This window comes from Pagrus pagrus (genome assembly GCF_965226575.1).
Source record: "Pagrus pagrus genome assembly, chromosome: 19".
Taxonomy (NCBI): Eukaryota; Metazoa; Chordata; class Actinopteri; order Spariformes; family Sparidae; genus Pagrus; species Pagrus pagrus.
Genome location: NC_140203.1, coordinates 8,364,624 through 8,384,492, shown reverse-complemented (window position 1 = coordinate 8,384,492; position 19,869 = coordinate 8,364,624).

Here is a 19,869-nt window from a genome sequence, read left to right as displayed (position 1 = left end):
GGATTCCGGTGGAATTTGTATTTTTGGTGAATATTTTAAAGAAAAAAATGGCCTTTTTCATGAAAACGTCGGCCGATTTTTTCAATAGCTTCCAGGTCTTTGGACCGATTGACTCGAAATTTCTCCCAGACGTGGTCCTATACTGGCTGAACGAGACACAGCAGTCCACATTGGATTCGGGTGAAATTTGTATTTTTGGCGAATATTTTAAAGAAAAAATGGCCTTTTTCATGAAAACGTCGGCCGATTTTTTCAATAGCTTCCAGGTCTTTGGACCGATTGACTCGAAATTTCTCCCAGACGTGGTCCTATACTGGCTGAACGAGACACAGCAGTCCGCATTGGATTCGGGTGAAATTTGTATTTTTGGCGAATATTTTAGTGAGAGGGACAATGTTTCATGAGGCTGGCTTAAGGCTGAGGCTAGGGTTAGGGTTAGGGTTAGGGTTATGGGGCTAGGGTTAGGGTTATGGGGCTAGGGTTAGGGTTACGGTCGTCTTTTGACCGATTGACTCGAAATTGCACACGCATGTCCTCCTCACTGGTGGAATGAGGCTCGCCGGTTTTGGTTGGATTCCGGTGGAATTTGTATTTTTGGTGAATATTTTAAAGAAAAAAATGGCCTTTTTCATGAAAACGTCGGCCGATTTTTTCAATAGCTTCCAGGTCTTTGGACCGATTGACTCGAAATTTCTCCCAGACGTGGTCCTATACTGGCTGAACGAGACACAGCAGTCCGCATTGGATTCGGGTGAAATTTGTATTTTTGGCGAATATTTTAAAGAAAAAATGGCCTTTTTCATGAAAACGTCGGCCGATTTTTTCAATAGCTTCCAGGTCTTTGGACCGATTGACTCGAAATTTCTCCCAGACGTGGTCCTATACTGGCTGAACGAGACACAGCAGTCCGCATTGGATTCGGGTGAAATTTGTATTTTTGGCGAATATTTTAAAGAAAAAATGGCCTTTTTCATGAAAACGTCGGCCGATTTTTTCAATAGCTTCCAGGTCTTTGGACCGATTGACTCGAAATTTCTCCCAGACGTGGTCCTATACTGGCTGAACGAGACACAGCAGTCCGCATTGGATTCGGGTGAAATTTGTATTTTTGGCGAATATTTTAGTGAGAGGGACAATGTTTCATGAGGCTGGCTTAAGGCTGAGGCTAGGGTTAGGGTTAGGGTTAGGGTTATGGGGCTAGGGTTAGGGTTATGGGGCTAGGGTTAGGGTTACGGTCGTCTTTTGACCGATTGACTCGAAATTGCACACGCATGTCCTCCTCACTGGTGGAATGAGGCTCGCCGGTTTTGGTTGGATTCCGGTGGAATTTGTATTTTTGGTGAATATTTTAAAGAAAAAAATGGCCTTTTTCATGAAAACGTCGGCCGATTTTTTCAATAGCTTCCAGGTCTTTGGACCGATTGACTCGACATTTCTCCCAGACGTGGTCCTATACTGGCTGAACGAGACACAGCAGTCCGCATTGGATTCGGGTGAAATTTGTATTTTTGGCGAATATTTTAAAGAAAAAATGGCCTTTTTCATGAAAACGTCGGCCGATTTTTTCAATAGCTTCCAGGTCTTTGGACCGATTGACTCGAAATTTCTCCCAGACGTGGTCCTATACTGGCTGAACGAGACACAGCAGTCCGCATTGGATTCGGGTGAAATTTGTATTTTTGGCGAATATTTTAGTGAGAGGGACAATGTTTCATGAGGCTGGCTTAAGGCTGAGGCTAGGGTTAGGGTTAGGGTTAGGGTTATGGGGCTAGGGTTAGGGTTATGGGGCTAGGGTTAGGGTTACGGTCGTCTTTTGACCGATTGACTCGAAATTGCACACGCATGTCCTCCTCACTGGTGGAATGAGGCTCGCCGGTTTTGATTGGATTCCGGTGGAATTTGTATTTTTGGTGAATATTTTAAAGAAAAAAATGGCCTTTTTCATGAAAACGTCGGCCGATTTTTTCAATAGCTTCCAGGTCTTTGGACCGATTGACTCGAAATTTCTCCCAGACGTGGTCCTATACTGGCTGAACGAGACACAGCAGTCCGCATTGGATTCGGGTGAAATTTGTATTTTTGGCGAATATTTTAGTGAGAGGGACAATGTTTCATGAGGCTGGCTTAAGGCTGAGGCTAGGGTTAGGGTTAGGGTTAGGGTTATGGGGCTAGGGTTAGGGTTACGGTCGTCTTTTGACCGATTGACTCGAAATTGCACACGCATGTCCTCCTCACTGGTGGAATGAGGCTCGCCGGTTTTGGTTGGATTCCGGTGGAATTTGTATTTTTGGTGAATATTTTAAAGAAAAAAATGGCCTTTTTCATGAAAACGTCGGCCGATTTTTTCAATAGCTTCCAGGTCTTTGGACCGATTGACTCGAAATTTCTCCCAGACGTGGTCCTATACTGGCTGAACGAGACACAGCAGTCCGCATTGGATTCGGGTGAAATTTGTATTTTTGGCGAATATTTTAAAGAAAAAATGGCCTTTTTCATGAAAACGTCGGCCGATTTTTTCAATAGCTTCCAGGTCTTTGGACCGATTGACTCGAAATTTCTCCCAGACGTGGTCCTATACTGGCTGAACGAGACACAGCAGTCCGCATTGGATTCGGGTGAAATTTGTATTTTTGGCGAATATTTTAGTGAGAGGGACAATGTTTCATGAGGCTGGCTTAAGGCTGAGGCTAGGGTTAGGGTTAGGGTTAGGGTTATGGGGCTAGGGTTAGGGTTATGGGGCTAGGGTTAGGGTTACGGTCGTCTTTTGACCGATTGACTCGAAATTGCACACGCATGTCCTCCTCACTGGTGGAATGAGGCTCGCCGGTTTTGGTTGGATTCCGGTGGAATTTGTATTTTTGGTGAATATTTTAAAGAAAAAAATGGCCTTTTTCATGAAAACGTCGGCCGATTTTTTCAATAGCTTCCAGGTCTTTGGACCGATTGACTCGAAATTTCTCCCAGACGTGGTCCTATACTGGCTGAACGAGACACAGCAGTCCACATTGGATTCGGGTGAAATTTGTATTTTTGGCGAATATTTTAAAGAAAAAATGGCCTTTTTCATGAAAACGTCGGCCGATTTTTTCAATAGCTTCCAGGTCTTTGGACCGATTGACTCGAAATTTCTCCCAGACGTGGTCCTATACTGGCTGAACGAGACACAGCAGTCTGCATTGGATTCGGGTGAAATTTGTATTTTTGGCGAATATTTTAGTGAGAGGGACAATGTTTCATGAGGCTGGCTTAAGGCTGAGGCTAGGGTTAGGGTTAGGGTTAGGGTTATGGGGCTAGGGTTAGGGTTATGGGGCTAGGGTTAGGGTTACGGTCGTCTTTTGACCGATTGACTCGAAATTGCACACGCATGTCCTCCTCACTGGTGGAATGAGGCTCGCCGGTTTTGGTTGGATTCCGGTGGAATTTGTATTTTTGGTGAATATTTTAAAGAAAAAAATGGCCTTTTTCATGAAAACGTCGGCCGATTTTTTCAATAGCTTCCAGGTCTTTGGACCGATTGACTCGAAATTTCTCCCAGACGTGGTCCTATACTGGCTGAACGAGACACAGCAGTCCGCATTGGATTCGGGTGAAATTTGTATTTTTGGCGAATATTTTAAAGAAAAAATGGCCTTTTTCATGAAAACGTCGGCCGATTTTTTCAATAGCTTCCAGGTCTTTGGACCGATTGACTCGAAATTTCTCCCAGACGTGGTCCTATACTGGCTGAACGAGACACAGCAGTCCGCATTGGATTCGGGTGAAATTTGTATTTTTGGCGAATATTTTAAAGAAAAAATGGCCTTTTTCATGAAAACGTCGGCCGATTTTTTCAATAGCTTCCAGGTCTTTGGACCGATTGACTCGAAATTTCTCCCAGACGTGGTCCTATACTGGCTGAACGAGACACAGCAGTCCGCATTGGATTCGGGTGAAATTTGTATTTTTGGCGAATATTTTAGTGAGAGGGACAATGTTTCATGAGGCTGGCTTAAGGCTGAGGCTAGGGTTAGGGTTAGGGTTAGGGTTATGGGGCTAGGGTTAGGGTTATGGGGCTAGGGTTAGGGTTACGGTCGTCTTTTGACCGATTGACTCGAAATTGCACACGCATGTCCTCCTCACTGGTGGAATGAGGCTCGCCGGTTTTGGTTGGATTCCGGTGGAATTTGTATTTTTGGTGAATATTTTAAAGAAAAAAATGGCCTTTTTCATGAAAACGTCGGCCGATTTTTTCAATAGCTTCCAGGTCTTTGGACCGATTGACTCGAAATTTCTCCCAGACGTGGTCCTATACTGGCTGAACGAGACACAGCAGTCCGCATTGGATTCGGGTGAAATTTGTATTTTTGGCGAATATTTTAAAGAAAAAATGGCCTTTTTCATGAAAACGTCGGCCGATTTTTTCAATAGCTTCCAGGTCTTTGGACCGATTGACTCGAAATTTCTCCCAGACGTGGTCCTATACTGGCTGAACGAGACACAGCAGTCCGCATTGGATTCGGGTGAAATTTGTATTTTTGGCGAATATTTTAGTGAGAGGGACAATGTTTCATGAGGCTGGCTTAAGGCTGAGGCTAGGGTTAGGGTTAGGGTCAGGGTTATGGGGCTAGGGTTAGGGTTATGGGGCTAGGGTTAGGGTTACGGTCGTCTTTTGACCGATTGACTCGAAATTGCACACGCATGTCCTCCTCACTGGTGGAATGAGGCTCGCCGGTTTTGGTTGGATTCCGGTGGAATTTGTATTTTTGGTGAATATTTTAAAGAAAAAAATGGCCTTTTTCATGAAAACGTCGGCCGATTTTTTCAATAGCTTCCAGGTCTTTGGACCGATTGACTCGAAATTTCTCCCAGACGTGGTCCTATACTGGCTGAACGAGACACAGCAGTCCCCATTGGATTCGGGTGAAATTTGTATTTTTGGCGAATATTTTAGTGAGAGGGACAATGTTTCATGAGGCTGGCTTAAGGCTGAGGCTAGGGTTAGGGTTAGGGTTAGGGTTATGGGGCTAGGGTTAGGGTTATGGGGCTAGGGTTAGGGTTACGGTCGTCTTTTGACCGATTGACTCGAAATTGCACACGCATGTCCTCCTCACTGGTGGAATGAGGCTCGCCGGTTTTGGTTGGATTCCGGTGGAATTTGTATTTTTGGTGAATATTTTAAAGAAAAAAATGGCCTTTTTCATGAAAACGTCGGCCGATTTTTTCAATAGCTTCCAGGTCTTTGGACCGATTGACTCGAAATTTCTCCCAGACGTGGTCCTATACTGGCTGAACGAGACACAGCAGTCCCCATTGGATTCGGGTGAAATTTGACAATGTTTCATGAGGCTGGCTTAAGGCTGAGGCTAGGGTTAGGGTTAGGGTTAGGGTTATGGGGCTAGGGTTAGGGTTATGGGGCTAGGGTTAGGGTTACGGTCGTCTTTTGACCGATTGACTCGAAATTGCACACGCATGTCCTCCTCACTGGTGGAATGAGGCTCGCCGGTTTTGGTTGGATTCCGGTGGAATTTGTATTTTTGGTGAATATTTTAAAGAAAAAAATGGCCTTTTTCATGAAAACGTCGGCCGATTTTTTCAATAGCTTCCAGGTCTTTGGACCGATTGACTCGAAATTTCTCCCAGACGTGGTCCTATACTGGCTGAACGAGACACAGCAGTCCACATTGGATTCGGGTGAAATTTGTATTTTTGGCGAATATTTTAAAGAAAAAATGGCCTTTTTCATGAAAACGTCGGCCGATTTTTTCAATAGCTTCCAGGTCTTTGGACCGATTGACTCGAAATTTCTCCCAGACGTGGTCCTATACTGGCTGAACGAGACACAGCAGTCTGCATTGGATTCGGGTGAAATTTGTATTTTTGGCGAATATTTTAGTGAGAGGGACAATGTTTCATGAGGCTGGCTTAAGGCTGAGGCTAGGGTTAGGGTTAGGGTTAGGGTTATGGGGCTAGGGTTAGGGTTATGGGGCTAGGGTTAGGGTTACGGTCGTCTTTTGACCGATTGACTCGAAATTGCACACGCATGTCCTCCTCACTGGTGGAATGAGGCTCGCCGGTTTTGGTTGGATTCCGGTGGAATTTGTATTTTTGGTGAATATTTTAAAGAAAAAAATGGCCTTTTTCATGAAAACGTCGGCCGATTTTTTCAATAGCTTCCAGGTCTTTGGACCGATTGACTCGAAATTTCTCCCAGACGTGGTCCTATACTGGCTGAACGAGACACAGCAGTCCGCATTGGATTCGGGTGAAATTTGTATTTTTGGCGAATATTTTAAAGAAAAAATGGCCTTTTTCATGAAAACGTCGGCCGATTTTTTCAATAGCTTCCAGGTCTTTGGACCGATTGACTCGAAATTTCTCCCAGACGTGGTCCTATACTGGCTGAACGAGACACAGCAGTCCGCATTGGATTCGGGTGAAATTTGTATTTTTGGCGAATATTTTAAAGAAAAAATGGCCTTTTTCATGAAAACGTCGGCCGATTTTTTCAATAGCTTCCAGGTCTTTGGACCGATTGACTCGAAATTTCTCCCAGACGTGGTCCTATACTGGCTGAACGAGACACAGCAGTCCGCATTGGATTCGGGTGAAATTTGTATTTTTGGCGAATATTTTAGTGAGAGGGACAATGTTTCATGAGGCTGGCTTAAGGCTGAGGCTAGGGTTAGGGTTAGGGTTAGGGTTATGGGGCTAGGGTTAGGGTTATGGGGCTAGGGTTAGGGTTACGGTCGTCTTTTGACCGATTGACTCGAAATTGCACACGCATGTCCTCCTCACTGGTGGAATGAGGCTCGCCGGTTTTGGTTGGATTCCGGTGGAATTTGTATTTTTGGTGAATATTTTAAAGAAAAAAATGGCCTTTTTCATGAAAACGTCGGCCGATTTTTTCAATAGCTTCCAGGTCTTTGGACCGATTGACTCGACATTTCTCCCAGACGTGGTCCTATACTGGCTGAACGAGACACAGCAGTCCGCATTGGATTCGGGTGAAATTTGTATTTTTGGCGAATATTTTAAAGAAAAAATGGCCTTTTTCATGAAAACGTCGGCCGATTTTTTCAATAGCTTCCAGGTCTTTGGACCGATTGACTCGAAATTTCTCCCAGACGTGGTCCTATACTGGCTGAACGAGACACAGCAGTCCGCATTGGATTCGGGTGAAATTTGTATTTTTGGCGAATATTTTAGTGAGAGGGACAATGTTTCATGAGGCTGGCTTAAGGCTGAGGCTAGGGTTAGGGTTAGGGTTAGGGTTATGGGGCTAGGGTTAGGGTTATGGGGCTAGGGTTAGGGTTACGGTCGTCTTTTGACCGATTGACTCGAAATTGCACACGCATGTCCTCCTCACTGGTGGAATGAGGCTCGCCGGTTTTGATTGGATTCCGGTGGAATTTGTATTTTTGGTGAATATTTTAAAGAAAAAAATGGCCTTTTTCATGAAAACGTCGGCCGATTTTTTCAATAGCTTCCAGGTCTTTGGACCGATTGACTCGAAATTTCTCCCAGACGTGGTCCTATACTGGCTGAACGAGACACAGCAGTCCGCATTGGATTCGGGTGAAATTTGTATTTTTGGCGAATATTTTAGTGAGAGGGACAATGTTTCATGAGGCTGGCTTAAGGCTGAGGCTAGGGTTAGGGTTAGGGTTAGGGTTATGGGGCTAGGGTTAGGGTTACGGTCGTCTTTTGACCGATTGACTCGAAATTGCACACGCATGTCCTCCTCACTGGTGGAATGAGGCTCGCCGGTTTTGGTTGGATTCCGGTGGAATTTGTATTTTTGGTGAATATTTTAAAGAAAAAAATGGCCTTTTTCATGAAAACGTCGGCCGATTTTTTCAATAGCTTCCAGGTCTTTGGACCGATTGACTCGAAATTTCTCCCAGACGTGGTCCTATACTGGCTGAACGAGACACAGCAGTCCGCATTGGATTCGGGTGAAATTTGTATTTTTGGCGAATATTTTAAAGAAAAAATGGCCTTTTTAATGAAAACGTCGGCCGATTTTTTCAATAGCTTCCAGGTCTTTGGACCGATTGACTCGAAATTTCTCCCAGACGTGGTCCTATACTGGCTGAACGAGACACAGCAGTCCGCATTGGATTCGGGTGAAATTTGTATTTTTGGCGAATATTTTAGTGAGAGGGACAATGTTTCATGAGGCTGGCTTAAGGCTGAGGCTAGGGTTAGGGTTAGGGTTAGGGTTATGGGGCTAGGGTTAGGGTTATGGGGCTAGGGTTAGGGTTACGGTCGTCTTTTGACCGATTGACTCGAAATTGCACACGCATGTCCTCCTCACTGGTGGAATGAGGCTCGCCGGTTTTGGTTGGATTCCGGTGGAATTTGTATTTTTGGTGAATATTTTAAAGAAAAAAATGGCCTTTTTCATGAAAACGTCGGCCGATTTTTTCAATAGCTTCCAGGTCTTTGGACCGATTGACTCGAAATTTCTCCCAGACATGGTCCTATACTGGCTGAACGAGACACAGCAGTCCACATTGGATTCGGGTGAAATTTGTATTTTTGGCGAATATTTTAAAGAAAAAATGGCCTTTTTCATGAAAACGTCGGCCGATTTTTTCAATAGCTTCCAGGTCTTTGGACCGATTGACTCGAAATTTCTCCCAGACGTGGTCCTATACTGGCTGAACGAGACACAGCAGTCCGCATTGGATTCGGGTGAAATTTGTATTTTTGGCGAATATTTTAGTGAGAGGGACAATGTTTCATGAGGCTGGCTTAAGGCTGAGGCTAGGGTTAGGGTTAGGGTCAGGGTTATGGGGCTAGGGTTAGGGTTATGGGGCTAGGGTTAGGGTTACGGTCGTCTTTTGACCGATTGACTCGAAATTGCACACGCATGTCCTCCTCACTGGTGGAATGAGGCTCGCCGGTTTTGGTTGGATTCCGGTGGAATTTGTATTTTTGGTGAATATTTTAAAGAAAAAAATGGCCTTTTTCATGAAAACGTCGGCCGATTTTTTCAATAGCTTCCAGGTCTTTGGACCGATTGACTCGAAATTTCTCCCAGACGTGGTCCTATACTGGCTGAACGAGACACAGCAGTCCCCATTGGATTCGGGTGAAATTTGTATTTTTGGCGAATATTTTAGTGAGAGGGACAATGTTTCATGAGGCTGGCTTAAGGCTGAGGCTAGGGTTAGGGTTAGGGTTAGGGTTATGGGGCTAGGGTTAGGGTTATGGGGCTAGGGTTAGGGTTACGGTCGTCTTTTGACCGATTGACTCGAAATTGCACACGCATGTCCTCCTCACTGGTGGAATGAGGCTCGCCGGTTTTGGTTGGATTCCGGTGGAATTTGTATTTTTGGTGAATATTTTAAAGAAAAAAATGGCCTTTTTCATGAAAACGTCGGCCGATTTTTTCAATAGCTTCCAGGTCTTTGGACCGATTGACTCGAAATTTCTCCCAGACGTGGTCCTATACTGGCTGAACGAGACACAGCAGTCCGCATTGGATTCGGGTGAAATTTGTATTTTTGGCGAATATTTTAAAGAAAAAATGGCCTTTTTCATGAAAACGTCGGCCGATTTTTTCAATAGCTTCCAGGTCTTTGGACCGATTGACTCGAAATTTCTCCCAGACGTGGTCCTATACTGGCTGAACGAGACACAGCAGTCCGCATTGGATTCGGGTGAAATTTGTATTTTTGGCGAATATTTTAGTGAGAGGGACAATGTTTCATGAGGCTGGCTTAAGGCTGAGGCTAGGGTTAGGGTTAGGGTTAGGGTTATGGGGCTAGGGTTAGGGTTATGGGGCTAGGGTTAGGGTTACGGTCGTCTTTTGACCGATTGACTCGAAATTGCACACGCATGTCCTCCTCACTGGTGGAATGAGGCTCGCCGGTTTTGGTTGGATTCCGGTGGAATTTGTATTTTTGGTGAATATTTTAAAGAAAAAAATGGCCTTTTTCATGAAAACGTTGGCCGATTTTTTCAATAGCTTCCAGGTCTTTGGACCGATTGACTCGAAATTTCTCCCAGACGTGGTCCTATACTGGCTGAACGAGACACAGCAGTCCGCATTGGATTCGGGTGAAATTTGTATTTTTGGCGAATATTTTAAAGAAAAAATGGCCTTTTTCATGAAAACGTCGGCCGATTTTTTCAATAGCTTCCAGGTCTTTGGACCGATTGACTCGAAATTTCTCCCAGACGTGGTCCTATACTGGCTGAACGAGACACAGCAGTCCGCATTGGATTCGGGTGAAATTTGTATTTTTGGCGAATATTTTAGTGAGAGGGACAATGTTTCATGAGGCTGGCTTAAGGCTGAGGCTAGGGTTAGGGTTAGGGTTAGGGTTATGGGGCTAGGGTTAGGGTTATGGGGCTAGGGTTAGGGTTACGGTCGTCTTTTGACCGATTGACTCGAAATTGCACACGCATGTCCTCCTCACTGGTGGAATGAGGCTCGCCGGTTTTGGTTGGATTCCGGTGGAATTTGTATTTTTGGTGAATATTTTAAAGAAAAAAATGGCCTTTTTCATGAAAACGTCGGCCGATTTTTTCAATAGCTTCCAGGTCTTTGGACCGATTGACTCGAAATTTCTCCCAGACGTGGTCCTATACTGGCTGAACGAGACACAGCAGTCCACATTGGATTCGGGTGAAATTTGTATTTTTGGCGAATATTTTAAAGAAAAAATGGCCTTTTTCATGAAAACGTCGGCCGATTTTTTCAATAGCTTCCAGGTCTTTGGACCGATTGACTCGAAATTTCTCCCAGACGTGGTCCTATACTGGCTGAACGAGACACAGCAGTCCGCATTGGATTCGGGTGAAATTTGTATTTTTGGCGAATATTTTAGTGAGAGGGACAATGTTTCATGAGGCTGGCTTAAGGCTGAGGCTAGGGTTAGGGTTAGGGTTAGGGTTATGGGGCTAGGGTTAGGGTTATGGGGCTAGGGTTAGGGTTACGGTCGTCTTTTGACCGATTGACTCGAAATTGCACACGCATGTCCTCCTCACTGGTGGAATGAGGCTCGCCGGTTTTGGTTGGATTCCGGTGGAATTTGTATTTTTGGTGAATATTTTAAAGAAAAAAATGGCCTTTTTCATGAAAACGTCGGCCGATTTTTTCAATAGCTTCCAGGTCTTTGGACCGATTGACTCGAAATTTCTCCCAGACGTGGTCCTATACTGGCTGAACGAGACACAGCAGTCCGCATTGGATTCGGGTGAAATTTGTATTTTTGGCGAATATTTTAAAGAAAAAATGGCCTTTTTCATGAAAACGTCGGCCGATTTTTTCAATAGCTTCCAGGTCTTTGGACCGATTGACTCGAAATTTCTCCCAGACGTGGTCCTATACTGGCTGAACGAGACACAGCAGTCCGCATTGGATTCGGGTGAAATTTGTATTTTTGGCGAATATTTTAGTGAGAGGGACAATGTTTCATGAGGCTGGCTTAAGGCTGAGGCTAGGGTTAGGGTTAGGGTTAGGGTTATGGGGCTAGGGTTAGGGTTATGGGGCTAGGGTTAGGGTTACGGTCGTCTTTTGACCGATTGACTCGAAATTGCACACGCATGTCCTCCTCACTGGTGGAATGAGGCTCGCCGGTTTTGGTTGGATTCCGGTGGAATTTGTATTTTTGGTGAATATTTTAAAGAAAAAAATGGCCTTTTTCATGAAAACGTCGGCCGATTTTTTCAATAGCTTCCAGGTCTTTGGACCGATTGACTCGAAATTTCTCCCAGACGTGGTCCTATACTGGCTGAACGAGACACAGCAGTCCACATTGGATTCGGGTGAAATTTGTATTTTTGGCGAATATTTTAAAGAAAAAATGGCCTTTTTCATGAAAACGTCGGCCGATTTTTTCAATAGCTTCCAGGTCTTTGGACCGATTGACTCGAAATTTCTCCCAGACGTGGTCCTATACTGGCTGAACGAGACACAGCAGTCCGCATTGGATTCGGGTGAAATTTGTATTTTTGGCGAATATTTTAGTGAGAGGGACAATGTTTCATGAGGCTGGCTTAAGGCTGAGGCTAGGGTTAGGGTTAGGGTTAGGGTTATGGGGCTAGGGTTAGGGTTATGGGGCTAGGGTTAGGGTTACGGTCGTCTTTTGACCGATTGACTCGAAATTGCACACGCATGTCCTCCTCACTGGTGGAATGAGGCTCGCCGGTTTTGGTTGGATTCCGGTGGAATTTGTATTTTTGGTGAATATTTTAAAGAAAAAAATGGCCTTTTTCATGAAAACGTCGGCCGATTTTTTCAATAGCTTCCAGGTCTTTGGACCGATTGACTCGAAATTTCTCCCAGACGTGGTCCTATACTGGCTGAACGAGACACAGCAGTCCGCATTGGATTCGGGTGAAATTTGTATTTTTGGCGAATATTTTAAAGAAAAAATGGCCTTTTTCATGAAAACGTCGGCCGATTTTTTCAATAGCTTCCAGGTCTTTGGACCGATTGACTCGAAATTTCTCCCAGACGTGGTCCTATACTGGCTGAACGAGACACAGCAGTCCGCATTGGATTCGGGTGAAATTTGTATTTTTGGCGAATATTTTAAAGAAAAAATGGCCTTTTTCATGAAAACGTCGGCCGATTTTTTCAATAGCTTCCAGGTCTTTGGACCGATTGACTCGAAATTTCTCCCAGACGTGGTCCTATACTGGCTGAACGAGACACAGCAGTCCGCATTGGATTCGGGTGAAATTTGTATTTTTGGCGAATATTTTAGTGAGAGGGACAATGTTTCATGAGGCTGGCTTAAGGCTGAGGCTAGGGTTAGGGTTAGGGTTAGGGTTATGGGGCTAGGGTTAGGGTTATGGGGCTAGGGTTAGGGTTACGGTCGTCTTTTGACCGATTGACTCGAAATTGCACACGCATGTCCTCCTCACTGGTGGAATGAGGCTCGCCGGTTTTGGTTGGATTCCGGTGGAATTTGTATTTTTGGTGAATATTTTAAAGAAAAAAATGGCCTTTTTCATGAAAACGTCGGCCGATTTTTTCAATAGCTTCCAGGTCTTTGGACCGATTGACTCGACATTTCTCCCAGACGTGGTCCTATACTGGCTGAACGAGACACAGCAGTCCGCATTGGATTCGGGTGAAATTTGTATTTTTGGCGAATATTTTAAAGAAAAAATGGCCTTTTTCATGAAAACGTCGGCCGATTTTTTCAATAGCTTCCAGGTCTTTGGACCGATTGACTCGAAATTTCTCCCAGACGTGGTCCTATACTGGCTGAACGAGACACAGCAGTCCGCATTGGATTCGGGTGAAATTTGTATTTTTGGCGAATATTTTAGTGAGAGGGACAATGTTTCATGAGGCTGGCTTAAGGCTGAGGCTAGGGTTAGGGTTAGGGTTAGGGTTATGGGGCTAGGGTTAGGGTTATGGGGCTAGGGTTAGGGTTACGGTCGTCTTTTGACCGATTGACTCGAAATTGCACACGCATGTCCTCCTCACTGGTGGAATGAGGCTCGCCGGTTTTGATTGGATTCCGGTGGAATTTGTATTTTTGGTGAATATTTTAAAGAAAAAAATGGCCTTTTTCATGAAAACGTCGGCCGATTTTTTCAATAGCTTCCAGGTCTTTGGACCGATTGACTCGAAATTTCTCCCAGACGTGGTCCTATACTGGCTGAACGAGACACAGCAGTCCGCATTGGATTCGGGTGAAATTTGTATTTTTGGCGAATATTTTAGTGAGAGGGACAATGTTTCATGAGGCTGGCTTAAGGCTGAGGCTAGGGTTAGGGTTAGGGTTAGGGTTATGGGGCTAGGGTTAGGGTTACGGTCGTCTTTTGACCGATTGACTCGAAATTGCACACGCATGTCCTCCTCACTGGTGGAATGAGGCTCGCCGGTTTTGGTTGGATTCCGGTGGAATTTGTATTTTTGGTGAATATTTTAAAGAAAAAAATGGCCTTTTTCATGAAAACGTCGGCCGATTTTTTCAATAGCTTCCAGGTCTTTGGACCGATTGACTCGAAATTTCTCCCAGACGTGGTCCTATACTGGCTGAACGAGACACAGCAGTCCGCATTGGATTCGGGTGAAATTTGTATTTTTGGCGAATATTTTAAAGAAAAAATGGCCTTTTTCATGAAAACGTCGGCCGATTTTTTCAATAGCTTCCAGGTCTTTGGACCGATTGACTCGAAATTTCTCCCAGACGTGGTCCTATACTGGCTGAACGAGACACAGCAGTCCGCATTGGATTCGGGTGAAATTTGTATTTTTGGCGAATATTTTAGTGAGAGGGACAATGTTTCATGAGGCTGGCTTAAGGCTGAGGCTAGGGTTAGGGTTAGGGTTAGGGTTATGGGGCTAGGGTTAGGGTTATGGGGCTAGGGTTAGGGTTACGGTCGTCTTTTGACCGATTGACTCGAAATTGCACACGCATGTCCTCCTCACTGGTGGAATGAGGCTCGCCGGTTTTGGTTGGATTCCGGTGGAATTTGTATTTTTGGTGAATATTTTAAAGAAAAAAATGGCCTTTTTCATGAAAACGTCGGCCGATTTTTTCAATAGCTTCCAGGTCTTTGGACCGATTGACTCGAAATTTCTCCCAGACGTGGTCCTATACTGGCTGAACGAGACACAGCAGTCCGCATTGGATTCGGGTGAAATTTGTATTTTTGGCGAATATTTTAAAGAAAAAATGGCCTTTTTCATGAAAACGTCGGCCGATTTTTTCAATAGCTTCCAGGTCTTTGGACCGATTGACTCGAAATTTCTCCCAGACGTGGTCCTATACTGGCTGAACGAGACACAGCAGTCCGCATTGGATTCGGGTGAAATTTGTATTTTTGGCGAATATTTTAGTGAGAGGGACAATGTTTCATGAGGCTGGCTTAAGGCTGAGGCTAGGGTTAGGGTTAGGGTTAGGGTTATGGGGCTAGGGTTAGGGTTATGGGGCTAGGGTTAGGGTTACGGTCGTCTTTTGACCGATTGACTCGAAATTGCACACGCATGTCCTCCTCACTGGTGGAATGAGGCTCGCCGGTTTTGGTTGGATTCCGGTGGAATTTGTATTTTTGGTGAATATTTTAAAGAAAAAAATGGCCTTTTTCATGAAAACGTTGGCCGATTTTTTCAATAGCTTCCAGGTCTTTGGACCGATTGACTCGAAATTTCTCCCAGACGTGGTCCTATACTGGCTGAACGAGACACAGCAGTCCGCATTGGATTCGGGTGAAATTTGTATTTTTGGCGAATATTTTAAAGAAAAAATGGCCTTTTTCATGAAAACGTCGGCCGATTTTTTCAATAGCTTCCAGGTCTTTGGACCGATTGACTCGAAATTTCTCCCAGACGTGGTCCTATACTGGCTGAACGAGACACAGCAGTCCGCATTGGATTCGGGTGAAATTTGTATTTTTGGCGAATATTTTAGTGAGAGGGACAATGTTTCATGAGGCTGGCTTAAGGCTGAGGCTAGGGTTAGGGTTAGGGTTAGGGTTATGGGGCTAGGGTTAGGGTTATGGGGCTAGGGTTAGGGTTACGGTCGTCTTTTGACCGATTGACTCGAAATTGCACACGCATGTCCTCCTCACTGGTGGAATGAGGCTCGCCGGTTTTGGTTGGATTCCGGTGGAATTTGTATTTTTGGTGAATATTTTAAAGAAAAAAATGGCCTTTTTCATGAAAACGTTGGCCGATTTTTTCAATAGCTTCCAGGTCTTTGGACCGATTGACTCGAAATTTCTCCCAGACGTGGTCCTATACTGGCTGAACGAGACACAGCAGTCCGCATTGGATTCGGGTGAAATTTGTATTTTTGGCGAATATTTTAAAGAAAAAATGGCCTTTTTCATGAAAACGTCGGCCGATTTTTTCAATAGCTTCCAGGTCTTTGGACCGATTGACTCGAAATTTCTCCCAGACGTGGTCCTATACTGGCTGAACGAGACACAGCAGTCCGCATTGGATTCGGGTGAAATTTGTATTTTTGGCGAATATTTTAGTGAGAGGGACAATGTTTCATGAGGCTGGCTTAAGGCTGAGGCTAGGGTTAGGGTTAGGGTTAGGGTTATGGGGCTAGGGTTAGGGTTATGGGGCTAGGGTTAGGGTTACGGTCGTCTTTTGACCGATTGACTCGAAATTGCACACGCATGTCCTCCTCACTGGTGGAATGAGGCTCGCCGGTTTTGGTTGGATTCCGGTGGAATTTGTATTTTTGGTGAATATTTTAAAGAAAAAAATGGCCTTTTTCATGAAAACGTCGGCCGATTTTTTCAATAGCTTCCAGGTCTTTGGACCGATTGACTCGAAATTTCTCCCAGACGTGGTCCTATACTGGCTGAACGAGACACAGCAGTCCACATTGGATTCGGGTGAAATTTGTATTTTTGGCGAATATTTTAAAGAAAAAATGGCCTTTTTCATGAAAACGTCGGCCGATTTTTTCAATAGCTTCCAGGTCTTTGGACCGATTGACTCGAAATTTCTCCCAGACGTGGTCCTATACTGGCTGAACGAGACACAGCAGTCCGCATTGGATTCGGGTGAAATTTGTATTTTTGGCGAATATTTTAGTGAGAGGGACAATGTTTCATGAGGCTGGCTTAAGGCTGAGGCTAGGGTTAGGGTTAGGGTTAGGGTTATGGGGCTAGGGTTAGGGTTATGGGGCTAGGGTTAGGGTTACGGTCGTCTTTTGACCGATTGACTCGAAATTGCACACGCATGTCCTCCTCACTGGTGGAATGAGGCTCGCCGGTTTTGGTTGGATTCCGGTGGAATTTGTATTTTTGGTGAATATTTTAAAGAAAAAAATGGCCTTTTTCATGAAAACGTCGGCCGATTTTTTCAATAGCTTCCAGGTCTTTGGACCGATTGACTCGAAATTTCTCCCAGACGTGGTCCTATACTGGCTGAACGAGACACAGCAGTCCGCATTGGATTCGGGTGAAATTTGTATTTTTGGCGAATATTTTAAAGAAAAAATGGCCTTTTTCATGAAAACGTCGGCCGATTTTTTCAATAGCTTCCAGGTCTTTGGACCGATTGACTCGAAATTTCTCCCAGACGTGGTCCTATACTGGCTGAACGAGACACAGCAGTCCGCATTGGATTCGGGTGAAATTTGTATTTTTGGCGAATATTTTAGTGAGAGGGACAATGTTTCATGAGGCTGGCTTAAGGCTGAGGCTAGGGTTAGGGTTAGGGTTAGGGTTATGGGGCTAGGGTTAGGGTTATGGGGCTAGGGTTAGGGTTACGGTCGTCTTTTGACCGATTGACTCGAAATTGCACACGCATGTCCTCCTCACTGGTGGAATGAGGCTCGCCGGTTTTGGTTGGATTCCGGTGGAATTTGTATTTTTGGTGAATATTTTAAAGAAAAAAATGGCCTTTTTCATGAAAACGTCGGCCGATTTTTTCAATAGCTTCCAGGTCTTTGGACCGATTGACTCGAAATTTCTCCCAGACGTGGTCCTATACTGGCTGAACGAGACACAGCAGTCCACATTGGATTCGGGTGAAATTTGTATTTTTGGCGAATATTTTAAAGAAAAAATGGCCTTTTTCATGAAAACGTCGGCCGATTTTTTCAATAGCTTCCAGGTCTTTGGACCGATTGACTCGAAATTTCTCCCAGACGTGGTCCTATACTGGCTGAACGAGACACAGCAGTCCGCATTGGATTCGGGTGAAATTTGTATTTTTGGCGAATATTTTAGTGAGAGGGACAATGTTTCATGAGGCTGGCTTAAGGCTGAGGCTAGGGTTAGGGTTAGGGTTAGGGTTATGGGGCTAGGGTTAGGGTTATGGGGCTAGGGTTAGGGTTACGGTCGTCTTTTGACCGATTGACTCGAAATTGCACACGCATGTCCTCCTCACTGGTGGAATGAGGCTCGCCGGTTTTGGTTGGATTCCGGTGGAATTTGTATTTTTGGTGAATATTTTAAAGAAAAAAATGGCCTTTTTCATGAAAACGTCGGCCGATTTTTTCAATAGCTTCCAGGTCTTTGGACCGATTGACTCGAAATTTCTCCCAGACGTGGTCCTATACTGGCTGAACGAGACACAGCAGTCCGCATTGGATTCGGGTGAAATTTGTATTTTTGGCGAATATTTTAAAGAAAAAATGGCCTTTTTCATGAAAACGTCGGCCGATTTTTTCAATAGCTTCCAGGTCTTTGGACCGATTGACTCGAAATTTCTCCCAGACGTGGTCCTATACTGGCTGAACGAGACACAGCAGTCCGCATTGGATTCGGGTGAAATTTGTATTTTTGGCGAATATTTTAAAGAAAAAATGGCCTTTTTCATGAAAACGTCGGCCGATTTTTTCAATAGCTTCCAGGTCTTTGGACCGATTGACTCGAAATTTCTCCCAGACGTGGTCCTATACTGGCTGAACGAGACACAGCAGTCCGCATTGGATTCGGGTGAAATTTGTATTTTTGGCGAATATTTTAGTGAGAGGGACAATGTTTCATGAGGCTGGCTTAAGGCTGAGGCTAGGGTTAGGGTTAGGGTTAGGGTTATGGGGCTAGGGTTAGGGTTATGGGGCTAGGGTTAGGGTTACGGTCGTCTTTTGACCGATTGACTCGAAATTGCACACGCATGTCCTCCTCACTGGTGGAATGAGGCTCGCCGGTTTTGGTTGGATTCCGGTGGAATTTGTATTTTTGGTGAATATTTTAAAGAAAAAAATGGCCTTTTTCATGAAAACGTCGGCCGATTTTTTCAATAGCTTCCAGGTCTTTGGACCGATTGACTCGACATTTCTCCCAGACGTGGTCCTATACTGGCTGAACGAGACACAGCAGTCCGCATTGGATTCGGGTGAAATTTGTATTTTTGGCGAATATTTTAAAGAAAAAATGGCCTTTTTCATGAAAACGTCGGCCGATTTTTTCAATAGCTTCCAGGTCTTTGGACCGATTGACTCGAAATTTCTCCCAGACGTGGTCCTATACTGGCTGAACGAGACACAGCAGTCCGCATTGGATTCGGGTGAAATTTGTATTTTTGGCGAATATTTTAGTGAGAGGGACAATGTTTCATGAGGCTGGCTTAAGGCTGAGGCTAGGGTTAGGGTTAGGGTTAGGGTTATGGGGCTAGGGTTAGGGTTATGGGGCTAGGGTTAGGGTTACGGTCGTCTTTTGACCGATTGACTCGAAATTGCACACGCATGTCCTCCTCACTGGTGGAATGAGGCTCGCCGGTTTTGATTGGATTCCGGTGGAATTTGTATTTTTGGTGAATATTTTAAAGAAAAAAATGGCCTTTTTCATGAAAACGTCGGCCGATTTTTTCAATAGCTTCCAGGTCTTTGGACCGATTGACTCGAAATTTCTCCCAGACGTGGTCCTATACTGGCTGAACGAGACACAGCAGTCCGCATTGGATTCGGGTGAAATTTGTATTTTTGGCGAATATTTTAGTGAGAGGGACAATGTTTCATGAGGCTGGCTTAAGGCTGAGGCTAGGGTTAGGGTTAGGGTTAGGGTTATGGGGCTAGGGTTAGGGTTATGGGGCTAGGGTTAGGGTTACGGTCGTCTTTTGACCGATTGACTCGAAATTGCACACGCATGTCCTCCTCACTGGTGGAATGAGGCTTGCCGGTTTTGGTTGGATTCCGGTGGAATTTGTATTTTTGGTGAATATTTTAAAGAAAAAAATGGCCTTTTTCATGAAAAAGTCGGCCGATTTTTTCAATAGCTTCCAGGTCTTTGGACCGATTGACTCGAAATTTCTCCCAGACGTGGTCCTATACTGGCTGAACGAGACACAGCAGTCCCCATTGGATTCGGGTGAAATTTGTATTTTTGGCGAATATTTTAGTGAGAGGGACAATGTTTCATGAGGCTGGCTTAAGGCTGAGGCTAGGGTTAGGGTTAGGGTTAGGGTTATGGGGCTAGGGTTAGGGTTATGGGGCTAGGGTTAGG